Below are 14,886 nucleotides of genomic sequence, written 5' to 3' on the forward strand. Positions count from 1 at the left end.
TGACCATATGGTTGTTTTTCACTGCTTCACCTGATGTCCACAACTTTGGTCCCTGCAGCTGCCATGCTTTTCCTCTTGTGCACATGGCATTTAAAAGAAGGAGTGCCAGGGCCAGGCTTCATAGTTAGGGAAAGGCGGGGCGGGGAAGAGTCTCAGGCTACCCTGGCACTGCTCTGCTGGCCACCCTCTCTGCTCTGGGATGTCTTGTGGTCCCACCAGGAGCAGAACAGGCTCCCTAAAAGCAGGGCCGCCCAGAGGATTCGGGGGCCTAACGCGGGGGAGCAGACATAAAAAAGGCACCATTGGCTGTGGCGCTTGTACTCACTGGGTGGCATCCGAGTCTTCAGTAGCAGCAGGTCCTTTGGTCGCTCTGCATCTTTGGCAACACTGAAGGACCCGCCGCTGCCTGCCAACGCGAGAGCTTGTAAGGCGCTAATCCGGATAGTGGTGGCTGGGTGGCAGGCAGGGCTGAAGAGCCAGCAGAGTGGCACAGTGGAAGTGTGCTGGGCCCATAACCCAGAGGTCAATGCATCGAAGTCATCCCTGCTATGCGTGTGCTTGTTTCTTTTCCTTCTGGGCCTTCAAGCGTGGCAGTGACCAGCAGACCACCAAGAGCCTGGGCCATGAGGCAAGAGGTGCCTGAGGCGAGGCCAGGGAGCTCCCCGGCACCTCTGGCTGCCTGGGCTGAAGGCAAGAGGCAGGCTTGGGCGTGGCGAGGGCCTCCTGTCCTGCAATGAGGCCGCACTGGTCCCCTTTTCCCACCCACACCGGCAGGCGGCTGCTGCGGGAGAACACGAGGGAGGCTCTCGGGACACCAGACAGTGCTGTGTGTGTGGCTGTCAGGGGAAAGAGCCGAGGTTCCCGACTCGACCTGCCATTGACTCATGTGGCTCTGCGCGCCGTCAGCCAGTGCAGGCCAGGCTGCGGACGTGACTCAGGCTTGGGCAGCATGGATGCGCTTTCCTGACGAGGCATGAGGCACAGCGTACAGGGAAGTGGGAAGGAGGTGTCTTTGAGCCGGCATGTCTCGTCCGCTTCTCCCTTGCCGCTTGGACAGAGGCAGGAAGGGAGCAAAACGATCCCAGCAGAAGGTTTTGCGCTCGACCTTGAGGATTAAGCTTGAGCCCTCCGGCATGGCTGCCAGGAGATGGGTTTCTGAATGGCAAACAGCCCGCTCTTCGGGCCACCAGCTGAAAGCACTGAGGCGGCAAAACAGGACCTTTGAGGCTCCCAGCAGCTTTCAAGGAAGCAAGGAAGCATCATGGCCTTTCTGCTGTCCCTGGGTGGACTTGAATCACCATCCTTTCAGTTAACAGCCAAATGCGCTGACCCATTGCACCACAGAGACAGGTACAGGCCAGGCTGTGTTGAGCACAATCAGCTCAGGGTCCGGTATAGCACATGCATGCAGCGCTTAGACAAGAAAAAGCAAGGAACTCGACTGGTGTGGAGTGAAAGTTCTGTGGGAAGAAACCAAAAAGAGCATTGGGGTTGCGGTCTATCGCTTGCATACACTTTCTTTGGCCTGTTTTCCTCTAAGAGTTAGCAGGGTGAATTTCTTAGTCACAGTTCAGTGGATGGGTTTATGCAAATTCTAGACTCTGAGACTTGGAGCTGGGGTGCACAACTTTCAGGGTGCATGCACCACCTCAGCAACTAACCTTTGCTACCTCACTGCAGAACACACCACACACAGCAGCCTTTTACACATCAGGACCAAACCGTACCAGCACACAGGTGTAGCCACTTAAACCTAGGGCCCACAACTTCAGCACTAACAACAATTCAAAGACATTCAAACTTGCCTCTGTCTTTACACACCAGGGACAGCAGGAAGGAACTCAGCCAAGGTGAGACACCCCACAACACACATAAACAAACATCCATTCCTACCAGGTGTGGGCGTTTCCTCTGATTTTTAGCCTGCTAGCACAGCAGTGGGAGATTGTCCTCTGGCTTTCCGCCCGGCTCCCTTCGCCATGTGCCTGGGCATCAGCGGGACTGTCTCAGGAGAGCAATTCTGCCCCCTCACCTGCCGTCCCTGAGAAAAGACTCCTTTGAGCCCTGGGGCTCAGCCAGGGACTCCAATTTCCATACCCATGGTGCATTGCGTGCAGCGGAGCGAGTCACTGGTCAAGGTGCTGGTTTTGCTTCCAGTGTCCCTGGTTCCAATGATCACACTCGGGATTTAAATTAGTTCAATTAAATTTTCTCTAAAAGCAAGAGGCTTAGTGGGCAGTCAGTGTAGTCACTTTGCCTGTAGCATATCGTGCGTTTTCCCTGGCAGTGACTCTGCAGCAGTTTTTGGGTTTGTTTCAGATTTTATCAAATTTTTGTTTCTTCTATTTTCTTCCTTTTTTTTTTTCAAAGTTGAAGGGTTTCTTGGAGAGTGATATTTGTGAGTTTTTACCCAGTTTTGTGAGGTTGTTATCTCTTGTTTTGAAAAGAAAGCAGAATTCTGGTTGGACTTTTGCTGTTTCTGTTCTGGGAGTCAGTGGCTGTGATACAATCCTTATTGATGATGGCAGGAGAAGATCTCTCACTTCTACAGTGATGCTGCAATTATTTGTTGGGCCCTTTCTCCTCCCCTCTCTCCTTTCCAACCAGGCAGGCAGGCTTGGTGGCCTGTAGAGGTGGCTCAAGCCAGGGTTTCTTTTGGCAGACACCTGGTTGAGAACTGGTGCTGTATGGTATCTCTCCTTAGTCATTTCTTGTCTAAACTGACCAGCCCTAATGTCTGTAGTCTCGTCTCAAACTTTGGATGCCTGCTATTTACCCCTTTTCGTTGCAAAAACAGACTATTCCTATTCTTTCTTTCCTATTTGCTAACCAGTTACTGATCCATGAGCAGGCTCGAGCCATCTGGAGTAGCTCGTGACTGTGAGTGGCAGCTTCAGGGCAGCCTGTTAAGAAGCAGGGCACAACCCCCAAATCAGTTGTGTGCTCTAGACTTAGATTTCACCAAGTGTCAGATTCAGGATGACGTGCCTTTTATGACTTTTTAAATCAAACTTGCTATTTTTGCATAATTTAAGCATTCTATGCAGAGGACTAGAAATGTTTTTATTAACCTGTATATTAGATCATTTTCACATTGGCTGGAATCAAAATGTTAAATCTGTTCTTATCACTTTAATAACAGATACTTCCTCTATCTCAGCACTAGCTATTACACTGATTTTTGGAATAGGGACATGGAGTAGCAGCTTCCTCCACCCAGTGCGCACATTGCCCTCTTATTGTGGCACTGAACCTCTAGGAATGGTGGACCTGCCTATGGGGAGAATATCATGGCTGAAGAGCAGCGAAGAAAAGTGGTGGTGTCTGTGTTCCTGTTTGGTTTGTACTGAGTATGGTTTTGAGTCATTTGTAAATTTTTGGTCAGTTATTAGTTACATCTTATTATTAGGCCTCTGAGTTGAACGGCTGCTCTTGCAGATTTTACTTTCTCATTGTTTGTAGGTCAGTTAAACAGCTGCTTTCTTAGTCTACTCTGTGTCAGTTCTTAAACTGCTCTCCTTAGTATACCTTCCAGCATTAATTGCATGGTTTGGATTGTTCTTTCCCTCGTCTCCCCACGAAAGAGAAATTTTCCATCCCTTTCCCATTGGGAAAACGCCACCATTTTAACTTAGAGAACAGACTCTGTAAATGTTGTGCCCCGACGAGGACGAAAGTCGGGGCCCTTTGAGTCACATTCCTAGAGTTTAAGGCCGGAAGGAACCAGCCGATCACCTCAGAGGGACTGGGGTTCACCAATGCCCGAGGCCTTACCATGGCAAGGAATTGATTTGATGCCATTGACCGTACGTTTGAGGTAGTTCTGTGGGAAAGGAGCAGAAAAGAGCATTGGGGCTTAGCACTTGCATAGGCTTTCTTTGCCCTGGTTTGCTGTAAGAGTTAACAGTGAGAGATTGCTAGTCACAGGTCAGTGAGTGGGTTTGTGCAAACTAGGAGTGTACAGGTGTAACCCTTCTGCCCCTCTAGTTGGCAGCAACAAGGGCCGGGTTCAGTATCCAGGGGTTCCGTTTCAGTAACACAATGCATAACCGGCTCGAGCCCCCACCCAGTGACCTGGGACACTCACATACCCCCTGGGCGCCTCTAGGAGGCAATACTTCCCCTCTCGCAAGCACAGAGTCTGAGTGTAGCAAAATCTTTTTTAATAAAGGAAGGAATCAATGCGGCATCCCATTGGAGAAACACCACAAACAGGGTTATAACACAAACCATAAACAAAAACCCACCTCCAAGTACGTTTGGCACTGTCCTTTTTCCGCTTAGGGTTTTAAGTCCAATCACCCCAAAGTCCAACAACCCAAAAGTCTCTGGTCAATGCCACCCCAGAGTTCGAGAGTCTATCTGTAGAGGTCCCTCCCCCCAGCCTGGGTAGAAAGGGGCACCTTACGTGGTCCAGGGCCAACTGCCCTGCCTCTCCGTGGGTTCTGCTTCCGCCTTCTCCACCAACTGCTCCGCTTTACCAGCTGCTCCACTCTGCTCCTCCAGCCGTCCTCAGGAACTGCTCCGCTCCACCAGCTGCTCTGCTCCATGAGCTGCTCTGCAAAACTGCTCGGCTCCGCTCACTCTGTGGGCCGCTCCACCCGTCCCACAGCTACTCCGCTCTGCCAGCCGTTCTGCTGCCACCAGCTGTCCCGTGATCCGCTCCAGCCGTCCCCGCAACTGCTCCACTCCGCCAGCTGCTCTGTTCCACAGCATATCTTCAGGCTCCCCCACTAGTTAGCACAGTACTCAGTGCTCTCAGCTCAGTCATTTCAGCTGTTTTGTGATTTCAACTCTTAGTGATCTCAGCTCTTAGTGGGGGAGCCCCAGTGCTAGTGCACCATTAGCCCAAAGTGAGTTCAGCTCAGTAACCTGTATTTAGATTCTTGAGGGAATAAAAAAATCAACTCTGACATTCCACAGTGGAGAGAGGAGGAGGTGCAACTGGTGCTTCTGGCTCCACAAGGAGACTGCACCAACAGGCACAGATACCTGTCCCCAGCCTCTCTACTTCACTGGGTTTTGGAACCCATGTCCCTTGTCTAGCAAGTACCACCCAACTGAGGGTGAGTCATTTGTCACCAAGCAGTCCCACCGCTCAGCAGTCTGGGACAGGGTAGGCGTGCCTATGCAAATACACTCTCTGAAATTCTTTCCACCAGATGTCAGGGTAGAGCTTATCCTGACTCTGCTTACATCCTCCCCCCAGCCAAGAATTTGTCGTCCGGACAAATCACATTCCCTACTATACCAACTTATTGGTCCCCTCCAAAAGGCATTAGATAGCCCACTTTAGCTCTCACAAACCTGTGTGCTAAATGTATAGGCTCCTCACTAATCACCCCAGGTGCATCGTAAGTTAACCGTTTCACTGGTCTTATTACCCTGTCTCGCCTATTAAGAATCTCTGTTGCTATGGTAGGGGGGACATCCTCTTGAGTGCCGGATGGGGAGGTTTCCTGTGAGTTCCCCTCAGATACTGGCATAGGCTCCTGCATTTCTAGTTCTAACAGTGGAGGGTCGCAGGTGCTCTGGACATCCTCCATCTGTATGTCACCATTGTCCAATAGCCTGTGTAAGTCATTACACGGGGGTCCCACCAGTGGCTCAGGGATGTCAGGAATGGGCCTAAATACTTCTGCCATAGGGTTTACGGCGGAAGAGGATGTGCTCTCTTCTGATTCAGCGGATCGAGACTGAAATCTTGTCTTCATCCCAGGATACACCATGGTTGTGTCTTCCTCCTCAGACTCACTGTCAGATGTGCCGAGTAGAGGTAGGTTAGCTGCAGGAGGCCGGCTGTCCACATTGGAAGGCGGCTTTGGTACAGCACCTTCGTTCTGCCCAGTTGCCCTGTTGTGGCCCATCTCATAAGGGCTGCCTATCAATTCTCCCACAGGGAGCAAAAGGTTTCTATGCACGGTTTTGGTCTGCCCTGGACCCTCTTCAGGTTTTATCTTGTAGACCGGCAGGTCTCCTAGCTTTTCCATCACTAAGTAAGGTATTGCCTTCCATCTGTCAGCTATCTTGTGTTTGCCAGCAATACCCAAATTTCGCAGCAGGACTCTGTCCCCTGGCTGGAGCTCTTGCAGATGTACCCTAGCATCATATCGATGTTTGTTGCGACCTGCATTCTTCTGAGCTGCAGATGTAGCTAAGTGATAAGCATCCCGCAGCTTTTCTCGTAGATGGGATAGGTATTGCTGGTGAGTTTCATAGCTATCTCCATCCTCGGATACACGAAAGCACAGGTCTATGGGTAATCTTGGTTCTCGCCCAAACATTAAGAGATATGGGGTGACTCCCGTAGCGTCGTTCTTTGTGGCGTTGTAGGCGTGCACTAGAAATGTGACATGTTGGCTCCAGGTTGCCTTCTGCTCTGGCCGCAAAGTCCCTAACATATCTAACAGGGTTCGGTTGAACCTCTCTGGCTGAGGGTCACCCTGTGGGTGATAAGGCGTTGTCCTTGACTTTTTAATTCCTGCTATCCTCAGCACCTCCTTCAGAAGGTGACTCTCAAAGTCTCGTCCCTGATCCGAGTGTATCCGGGCTGGGAATCCATAAACTGAGAAATATTTTTCCCACAGTACTCGAGCGACGGTAGTGGCCTTCTGATCACGTGTGGGATATGCCTGTGCATATCGCGTGTAATGGTCGGTCACTACTAGGATGTTCCCAATATTCCTCTTGTCCACTTCTAAAGACAAGAAATCAATGCAAACCAGCTCCAGAGGTTTGTTGCTGGTGATGTTCTTCAGATATGCAGCCCTCGTGGGCAGAGTTTTCCTTTGCACACATCGCGCGCAGGTCTCACATTTCCGGCGAACATCTTCAGCCATCCGTGGCCAATAGAATCTACTGCGGATAAGTTCCAGGGTCCTCTCCATCCCTAAATGTCCAAAGTCATCATGCAGGGCCCTCATGGCCAGGGCTCTGTAATCTTTTGGCAGCACTAGTTGATTAAGTTGCTTTTGTAGAGGGTCTGTGGTCGTGCGGTGTAGCACTCCCTGAATCAGTTTTAGTTTGGTCCATTCTCTCAATAGTAGTTTGCCCTCTGGGGTAGGTGGGACAACCTCAGCTGGGCCTCGCCCCTCTCTTTTGGCAAGTAGTGTATCACGAATGTCAGCATCTTGTAGTTGGGCCTCTTGCCAGTCAGCCGTATTGAGCATGGGCAAGGGAGATTGGTCCAAAGCAATATAGTTCACTGAAGCAGAAGGCACGCCTTCAGGGGGTAGGCCCAAAGCTTCAGCACCACATCCATGAAGGCTCTCAGGGGCCTCCGGCTCTCGGCGACTCACACTGCAAATAGCTCTCACGCCATCCGTGGGTATCACAGCAACATCAGGTGCCTGCGGACGTCTGGACAAGGCATCTGCATCTACATTGCTCCTCCCTGATCGGTATTGAATGCTGAACACATAGCTAGCCAAGGTGGCCACCCATCTCTGGCCTGTAGCATCCAATTTAGCACTTGTTAACACATAGGTCATTGGGTTGTTGTCTGTCCACACCTGGAACTGAGCACCGTACAAGTAGTCTCGGAATTTCTCAGTGATGGCCCATTTCAAGGCCAAGAACTCCAGCTTGTGGATGGGGTAGCGAGTTTCACTGTCAGACAGTCCTCGGCTGGCAAAGGCTACCGGTTTGCGTTTGCCTTCCACTTCCTGATACAGTACTGCTCCCAGACCCTCCAAACTGGCATCAGTATGCAGGATAAACGGCTTGCTTGGGTCAGCAAAGACTAGGACGGGAGCAGGAGTTAAGCAAGTAATGATTTCCCGAAAAGCTCTCTCACATTTTTCATCCCACCGTGGCCCAAATGGTTCGAAGGGGCCATAGTGTCTCTGCAAAGGCGGCTTTGGAGGCCTCCGCTTATTCTGGGTCTTAGATTTGTTCTTGTTGGACTGGTATCCCCTGGTAAGATCATTCAGAGGTTTTACAATCGTAGCATAGTTCTTCACAAATGTGCGGTAGTAGCCACTAAATCCAAGAAACGTCTTGAGTTCTCTGTAGTTAATGGGACGTGGCCAGGTAGTGAGTGCTTCTATTTTATCGGGGTCAGTACTCACACCCTCTTGGGACACGATGTGACCTACATACTTCACTGAGGTTTGGCAGAACTGGCATTTATCAATTGAAAGCTTCAAACCGTATGCCTCCAACCTGTCGAGCACTTTAAGAAGTCTTTCTTCATGTTCCTCCAGGGTTCTTCCAAACACAATCAGGTCATCCAAGTAAACTAACACCTGCAGTAAATTCATGTCTCCCACGACTTTTTCCATAAGACGCTGAAATGTGGCTGGTGCTCCAGAAATCCCTTGGGGCATGCGTTCGAACTGATAAAACCCTAATGGGCAGATGAAGGCTGTCTTCTCCTTATCTTCTTCACCCAGAGGGATCTGGTAGTATCCACTCCGAAGATCCAACACAGAGAACCACTGACTACCCAGCAAACAGTCCAAGGCATCTTGTACTCGAGGCATGGTGTACTGATCAACTGTAGTGCGCCTGTTTAGGGTGCGGTAGTCAATATACATCCGGATTTTTCCACTTTTCTTACGAACGACCACAATGGGTGAGGCATAGGGGCTTCGTGACTCTGTGATGATACCATTCGCGATCAGCTCTTGAAGATGATGGCGCACGTCTTTCATCTCAGAGAGGGCAATCCTCCTAGACCTCTCCCTGAAGGGTCGGGGATCTTGTAGCCTGATATGGTGTTCCACTCCCTTTGCACATCCCACGTCCCACTCATGTAGTGAGAACACCTTGGATCTCTCGCAAAGCTTCTTCCTCAGGCGATCCTTCCACTCCTCAGACAGCGGTGAGTCCCCGAAGTCAAACTTCGCAGGATCTATCATTGGAACTTCAGCTTCACACTGGGGTCTCACAACGCTTTCAGGCTCAAAAATGTCTGCAATCTTCTGCCCTAGTTTTACAAACACATCACGGCGTGTTTCATTAGCAACCAGTATCGTCACCTCCTCCTGGGCTTCAGCAGGTAGGGTTATGACTCCGCTGAGAACCAGCACTCCTTCTGGGAGCCCTCCCTTGGTTGGCTGCTCTACCACAGCTAATGTTCCCTTACTGCCTTTTAGGCAGGTACTCCTGACAATCACCTCCTTTTCTGACATGGCAGGCACCACTAAAGGGACCGGGCCCGCATACCTCAGTGCTCCGACTGGCAAATCAGGCATCACTTTTCTCGTGTCCTCAATTTTTCTGTAAGCCTCGGCACAGTGTGTGTGTATCACCAAGGTATTCAGATATTGGTCTCCTGCTTGCTGTCTGCAGTAATCGGCCAGTATCCTAAAGAGGCTGGAGTTGGTCCCTATTAGCACAGACACATCAGAGGCTCCTTTGGGGTCAGGGCATATTAAAGCAGCAGCGTCCACCTCCTGTCTTACCCCAGCAATCTCTTCTGGGAATTCCAGGTGTACTATGACATAGCCCTGATAAGGGTATTCATCCATGCTGAGGCCACACAGACCAATGCCAGTCAGTGGCTGTATGGGCAGGTGCCTAAGCATCTGTTGGTAGAATGACTGAAATATAATAGTCACTTGAGATCCAGTGTCAAGCACGGTTTTACACTCCGCCCCTTCAATCCTCACCATGACCTCTGCTCGAGGCCCTATCAGTCCTGCAGGGATCCCAGCTGGTTGGTCTCTTCTGGGGGAATCTTCAAATCCTCTAGGCCTAGGTGGTCTCCGTCCCCGGACCTTCTGGCAGCTACTGGATCTCTCCCAACTGATCCTCAGCTTTTCATACACTAAGGAGGGGTTCTCTTCCTTATGGCAGTTAGCAGCACTGTGCCCATCCTGACCACACCGGTAGCAAAAGAAGTGTCCTTCTCCATTCGGCGAGGTGGGACGGTGACTCTAGATACTGACTTCTCTATCATCACAGTCTGAGGCTCCTTATTCCTGGAAGTCTTAGCTCGGTCAATGATGCTTTGCAGCTCAGCTATCCGTTCTGTCAGGACCTGCATTTGTTGGGCAAGTTCCTCTGTGGTGCTCACCATCAGTACACTGGCCATTGGCGGTGGCGTCGTACTGGCTGGTTCCAATGTTTGGGCTTCCCAACACTCGCTGGCTGCCTGCCTTTCTTCTTCTTCCCTGACCTCCTTTATCAGCTGGGAGTAACTTGGGGGATGTTCCTGCCGTTCTCTTAGTCGGAGATGAAGTAGGATTGGGTTCCGATACTGAGTCCCTCTTACAACTTGAGCCAGTCTGGTCTGATCCATCTGCTCAGCAGTCACTGCTCCCCTCATAACAGCTCTCTGAAGTAGTCTCTCCAGCCTCTGTATATAGGCTGAAATTTTTTCACCTCTTTGCTGTCGGGAATTAATGAATTTACAGTAACTGTCCTCAGGGCCCTCTACGCTCCCAAAGGTATTATCAAGGGCCTCTAGGCAGTCCTTCACACTGACCTCAGGGTCAGTGAGCTTCAGGGTGCGAATTACATCTAATGCTGGGCCACTAAGGCTCTCTATTAGACATCGTCGCTTTTCTACATCGGGTACGGCCCACTCCCACAGCATTTCAGTAGTATGCTCCGACCAGAGTTCAAACTCCTCTTCCCCATCAAATAACCTTAACTTACGACAAGAGTTTGACGTAGCATAGGCCAACACAATCTTTTCCAATATATGCCCCAGTGCTTTTGCCCAATCACAGGCTGAGTCTGCCGCCCCTGAGCTAGAGGCTGCAGGACTGGGGCCCAACAAACCCGACATATTAGCCATTATACAAACAGTAGTTTCCTCAAAATAGAAACATAATTATTTCCCAATACAGTGGAACACTCAACAAGTGCTTGCGAGGGGTACTGACCCAGGGATCCCGGACGAGCCCCCAAAAATGTAACCCTTCTGCCCCTCTAGTTGGCAGCAACAAGGGCTGGGTTCAGTATCCAGGGGTTCCGTTTCAGTAACACAATGCATAACCGGCTCGAGCCCCCACCCAGTGACCTGGGACACTCACATACCACACCCCCCTGGGCGCCTCTAGGAGGCAATACTTCCCCTCTCGCAAGCACAGAGTCTGAGTGTAGCAAAATCTTTTTTAATAAAGGAAGGAATCAATGCGGCATCCCATTGGAGAAACACCACAAACAGGGTTATAACACAAACCATAAACAAAAACCCACCTCCAAGTACGTTTGGCACTGTCCTTTTTCCGCTTAGGGTTTTAAGTCCAATCACCCCAAAGTCCAACAACCCAAAAGTCTCTGGTCAATGCCACCCCAGAGTTCGAGAGTCTATCTGTAGAGGTCCCTCCCCCCAGCCTGAGTAGAAAGGGGCACCTTACGTGGTCCAGGGCCAACTGCCCTGCCTCTCCGTGGGTTCTGCTTCCGCCTTCTCCACGAACTGCTCCGCTTTACCAGCTGCTCCACTCTGCTCCTCCAGCCATCCTCAGGAACTGCTCCGCTCCACCAGCTGCTCTGCTCCATGAGCTGCTCTGCAAAACTGCTCAGCTCCGCTCACTCTGTGGGCCGCTCCACCCGTCCCACAGCTACTCCGCTCTGCCAGCCGCTCTGCTGCCACCAGCTGTCCCGTGATCCGCTCCAGCCGTCCCCGCAACTGCTCCACTCCGCCAGCTGCTCTGTTCCACAGCATATCTTCAGGCTCCCCCACTAGTTAGCACAGTACTCAGTGCTCTCAGCTCAGTCATTTCAGCTGTTTTGTGATTTCAACTCTTAGTGATCTCAGCTCTTAGTGGGGGAGCCCCAGTGCTAGTGCACCATTAGCCCAAAGTGAGTTCAGCTCAGTAACCTGTATTTAGATTCTTGAGGGAATAAAAAAATCAACTCTGACATTCCACAGTGGAGAGAGGAAGGGGTGCAACTGGTGCTTCTGGCTCCACAAGGAGACTGCACCACCAGGCACAGATACCTGTCCCCAGCCTCTCTACTTCACTGGGTTTTGGAACCCATGTCCCTTGTCTAGCAAGTACCACCCAACTGAGGGTGAGTCATTTGTCACCAAGCAGTCCCACTGCTCAGCAGTCTGGGATAGGGTAGGCGTGCCTATGCAAATACACTCTCTGAAATTCTTTCCACCAGATGTCAGGGTAGAGCTTATCCTGACTCTGCTTACACAAGGAACTGCTGCAGCACCTCAGAAGGGGACGGGAAGGCATATACATGCTTGCAGCCCCTCCCACTAATAATCAACAATGGATAAATTCTTAATAAAGTTACCCAGAGAAAAAGAAGAAAAGGGTAATTCATCAAGTGATGGCCTGAGTTCGACACCCAGCTTTCAAACTGAAGTTATACAAAAGAAAGATGTGGCATATCTACAAGATAAGAAAAGGAGTTTTCAGCAATCTTGGCTATCAAGATTTAAGTGGTTGGAGTAAATAGCAAATTAAACAGAGCTTTTTGCTCAGTCTGCAAAAACTGTTCTGAAAAGAAGATCTTAATATCTTCTATGAAGGCCGAGCCAACATTTATTTCATCTGGATTTCAAGATTGGAGACATGCATTGCGTGGTTTTACATCACACGAAAAATCCTCCTGTCACAAAGAAGCGGTAATGAAGGATGCTGCTCTGCAGTCACAGGTAAATGTTTCTGCACTAATGTCAGCCAGTTGCAGAAAAGAATCACAGTCAGCTAGGTTTGCACTGCACAACATTTTTACCAGTGTTCAGTACCTAGCTCAACAAGGAATAGCATTACGTGGACACAATGAGAGTGATTCAGATTTGATGCAGCTCTTGTTGCTATGCAGTACAAATTCTGAGGAGCTGAGACAGTGGCTTAATCGTACATAGGGCCGGTGCAACCACTTAGGCAAACTAGGTGGCTGCCTAGGGCACCTAGTGGTTGAGGGCACCTAAAAGCCCGCTCTGGCAAGGAGGTGGAGTGGAGGTGAGCTGGGGCGGGGGGCCGCAGGGAGGGCCACCTGCAGTAACGGCGGGGGGGAAGGAGAACCGCTCCTCACCCCAGATCACCTCCACTCTTCCTCCTCTGCTGAGCACTCAGCTCCCGCTCTAAGTCTCCTCCAATCGGCGCCGCAAGCCTGGGAGGGGAGGAGAATTAGATCAGCGCCAGAGTGCTAAGCGGAGGAGAGCTGGGGTAGGCTCCCCAGGCGGGGTTAGCTGCCACAGAGGGGGGCAGGGTTAGCTTCCGAGGCAGGGGGCTCCCCAGGCAGGGTTAGCTGCCACGGTGGGCAGTGTTAGCTGCCGTGGAGGAGGGCAGTAGCTTGCAAGGGGGGTAGCTGCTGTGAGGGGGGGCTCCCTGGGTGGGGTGGGGGGTTAGCTGCCGTGGCGGGTGAGGTTAGCTCCTGCTGGGGGGGAAGGGGCCTCCTCGGGTAGGAGGGCTGGGTGGGCGTGGTTAGCTGGGTGGGGGGGTGGCGCAAGGTGGATGTTTCGCCTAGGGCGAGAAACTTCCTTGCACCAGCCCTGATCGCACAAAATACAAGTGGCTGTCACGTGAGGTTATTAACAAAATAATTGAAATGATGGCAGTGATGGTGCTAAGAAAAATTGTGCAAAAAATAAAAGGTTTCTAAGTTTTTTTTCCATTGTAATGGATCAGAATACCGATTTGTCAAGAAAAGAACAAGTAAGTTTTCCTTTAAGGTTCTTTTCTAGTGAAGACTGGGAGATTTATGAGGAGTTTATTGGGTTTTACCAAACTAATGCAATGGATGGTGCTTCTCTTTTCAAAATCGTGGAAGATACACTTCTCAGGTGTGATTTGCCCATTTCTGATTGCCAGGGGCAGTGTTACAATGGAGCCAGTAATGTGTCTGGCAGATTTACTGGGGACCAAGCCAGGGTGAAGGATCGAGAGCCAAAAGCAGAATATGTGCAATGTGCTGCACATTCCCTTAACCTTGCCATGCAGGATGCCCTGCATAATATTCAAGAGTATCATTATATGTTTTCGATGGTGAAAGATCTCATCAATGCCTTCACGGAGTCACTAAAATGTATGGCAGTATTCAGAGAGTTTCAGAGTGAAGGGGAACCTTCTTTACGAACATTGTGCCCAACAAGATGGACACTAAGGTTCAGTAGCACTAAAACACTGCTCCACAACTACAAGGCCATGATGAACTGCCTAGATGAACAGTTACTCTTCCGATAAATTTTGATTAAAATATAGTGGATTCTCGAAGCAACTTCAATCTTTTTCAACATACTTTACACTAACAGTTCTTGTGAAAGCCATGGGTCCTGTAGAAGAAGCTAATGCAAAAATTCGAAGCCCAAATGTGTCATTGACAAGTGTTATGAAGAAAGTTGTAAGAGGTGTTGAGTGAGATGCGTACCGACTCATCATACAATCACTTCTGGGAAACAACAGTAGAGAAGGCAACAAATCTTGATTTAGGTGATCCTACACTCCCGAGAAAACACAAGCCACCAAGATGGCTCAATCATGGAAGCCTTCCTCACTCCTTCAGTGACCCCCAAAGAATATTTTCATCAAATATATGTTGAGATCATTGATGCTTGCAAAGTTGCCATTGAACAGAGATTTTCAACAGACAGCTTTACATTCACAGTAAAATTGGAGAAGCTTGTAACTGAGGCAGCAAATGGCTCGAAACAAGACATTGTCCCAATAAGTGAAGCTTTCCATGGTGACATTATTTCTTCATTTAGAAATGTTAAGTGATATTTGCAGATTGAGAAATTGCCAACTTAATTCAGTGAGTGAAGTGAAGCAATTTCTAAAACAAAACACAGGCTTGAGTAACATGTTGTCAGACGTTACAATTCTCCTGAAATTATTCTACATAATTCTGACTAACACTTGCCCCACTTGCGCTGACTGAAAAATTATTTGCCAATTACAATAGGCCAAGAACATCTAAATCACTTGGCATTTCTGCATGTTCATAAGAACTTTACCTCTGAATCAGACA

At 49.9% G+C, this 14,886-nt stretch overlaps 1 non-coding gene across 1 annotated transcript; it reads left to right on the plus strand.

The window, feature by feature from the left end:
- Nucleotides 1-3,082: 3,082 nt before the first annotated feature.
- LOC127033446 (U2 spliceosomal RNA) lies at nucleotides 3,083-3,275 on the plus strand. Its single transcript, XR_007769126.1, has one exon. It is a non-coding gene; the product is annotated as a U2 spliceosomal RNA (small nuclear RNA).
- Nucleotides 3,276-14,886: the final 11,611 nt, after the last annotated feature.

This window comes from Gopherus flavomarginatus, chromosome 12 (assembly GCF_025201925.1).
Source record: "Gopherus flavomarginatus isolate rGopFla2 chromosome 12, rGopFla2.mat.asm, whole genome shotgun sequence".
NCBI classification, from domain to species: Eukaryota; Metazoa; Chordata; order Testudines; family Testudinidae; genus Gopherus; species Gopherus flavomarginatus.